Raw genomic sequence first — 2,513 nt, 5'->3', positions numbered from 1 at the left:
GGATGCATGAATGATGTTCAGCAATTACAAGAGAGCAGAAAGGCCCAAGCTGAGGGTGTAGAATGTGTGGAGTCTCTATGATACCTGTTAAGAGAAGAGCCATGCATAAGGTGCCTGGTAAAGTGATGTGTGATGAGCTTGGAAGGTAGGTAGGGGCCAGACCAGGAGAAAGCTTGGTCTTATTGGATTGGTTTTATTTGGTAGGATGGGTTTAACTCACTCCAAAAGAAAATGGGTGGCTGAATATTCAAAAATATCAGTCCTGCAGTAGTGAGGAAAACAAAGTCTCTGTTCCCAGAGTTCCCTAGTTCTCAGCCTGGAAGCTCTGCTGTCCTGTTGCTTGACCCTTCTGTTTATGTGGCCCTCTTTTGAGGACCTCGGTTGTTCTGCTTGTTCCACAGCCCACCAGAGTCAGACCTGCTGTTCCCTGGCTCCTTTCCCTTTGCGTTTTCTTCCATTGGGGAAGGCACCTGGCTTCGTGATGGTCTCCTTGGCCCAGTCTTTGTCTCTCTCTGCCCTCTAGCCATCTCTTCTCTGCTCAGTCTGCAGTTTCCCTCCCTTCAGTGATTAATGAGCCGCACGCCAACAAAGACAACCACCATTCAATGAACACTGTTTTCAAATTTTACAGCACCCTTTTGCATTTGTTCTCCCATTAGCACCTCATTATAATCCCATAAAATAAGTAGGACAAGAATTATTATCCCCACTTACTAGATAAGAAAACATTTTCAGAGATGTCGGTGGACTCCTGAACAGCCCTGCAGCTGCTGGGAAGCGAAGTTCACACTCTGGGTTAAGGTCTCAGGACCCAAAATCCATGAACTGTTTTTGTGCTGGCTTAGAAATTGTGGGTGTTACTGCTAGTGTTTTGCATTTTTGTTTTTTTAAAGACACTTTGCTGATAAAGGGAACACATTTAAACTGTAAGTCTGATAAGTTTTGACATGTAAATATATGTCTGAAACCACCACCACCCCCAAAAGTTTATTGGGACCCTTTGACTCCTCTCTGCCCTGTCCCTCATGCACCACTGATTTGGTTCCAGGCAACCAATAATCCACATTTGGATTTTCACTATAGATCATGATTTTCTAGAATTTTAGTTTAAAAAAAGAATCATCACATAAATGCTCTATTTCTTTTTTAGTTTTTTTCACTTAACATAGATATATTGAGGCTCATCCATGTTATTGCAGAAAGCAGTAAATAGTTCATTCTTCTTTATTGCTAAGCAGTATTTCATTGTATGAATATACCACGTTTTGCCCAACCATTCACCTCTTGATCAGCATTTAGGTGATTACCAGTGTGGGGTGATTATAAGTAAAATTGTTGTGGACCGTCATGGATTAGTCTTTGTATGAATCTAGGCACTTTTTTATCCTCCTCTAAGGAAAATACCTAGGAGTTGAGTAGCTGGATTATCTTGTAGGGGGGCATCTAAATTTTAAAATTGGATACAGTGACCATGTTTTACAAACTAATTTTCAAAATGTTTTTTACCACTTTAAAAGCTAACAGCATTGGATGATACTTCTTGTTTCACTATATTCCATTCCTTCCCAACACTTTCTCCAAAAAAAAAAGAACTGACTGCCATCGAGTTAATTCTGACTCATAGTGACCCTATAGGCCAGAATAGAACTGCCTCTTTTAATTTTTATGGTACACAGCCTTATCTTTTTCATATGGAGTCACTGGTGTGTTTGAACTGCTGATCTTTTGCTCAACAGAGTTTCTCTTGCCCCACTATCGTGTTCGGCCTTCATTTGGGTTTCAATAATTCCTCTCGGTTACATTGACCTTGATTAAGTCCCAACAGAGTCCTATGCCCTCCTTGCCATCAATTTTAGATCATTTGTTGTTCCCTTGGCCCTGGGTTTGTTAACATCCACTTCCTTTCCTTCACCTCCCCCTCTTCCATGCCCCACTGGAACCATCGGTCCAATTGTTTTTTCCTCCAGATTGCTTATCCCACCTATTTTACTTAGATAGACATACAGAGACAACAATAAGCACAAAAATGAGACAGAGCAAAACAAAACAACAAAAGAAAACAGAAAAAACAAAACAACAACAACAACAAAACCAACAGGGACAAAAAGATAAGCCTATAAATAGTCCCAGGTCTGTTTGTTGACCTTTAGGAGTGTTGGGTTGCCACACCCTACCCAAAAGTCTATTTTTGGTATTCCCTGGGAGCTTCATTGCTTTGCTCCCCTTGCTGCTCTGTTGCACACCATTAGTGTTTTGCCCCGGTGTGGTGGTGTCAGATGAGGCACAATTCCCACACTGTTTCACCAGTGTTGTCCCCAGTAGCACTATGCGTCAGTGAGGACAGAAGTCTGGCCGTGATTTGTTTCTTGCCTCTTCTGGGTATATGCCCAATAGGACGATTCCTGGGCTGTATGGTAACTCAATTTCCATCTGTTTTAGATATCGCCAAATTTATTTTCTTTTCTTTTTTTTTAAGATTCCCTGAGGGGGGTGCACCGTTCCTGGAAGTACTG

The sequence above is a fragment of the Echinops telfairi genome, unplaced genomic scaffold, assembly GCF_000313985.2.
Source record: "Echinops telfairi isolate 266 unplaced genomic scaffold, ASM31398v2 ScPeMD7_7469;HRSCAF=8507_0, whole genome shotgun sequence".
Classification (NCBI taxonomy): Eukaryota; Metazoa; Chordata; class Mammalia; order Afrosoricida; family Tenrecidae; genus Echinops; species Echinops telfairi.
This window is presented reverse-complemented; position numbering follows the sequence as displayed.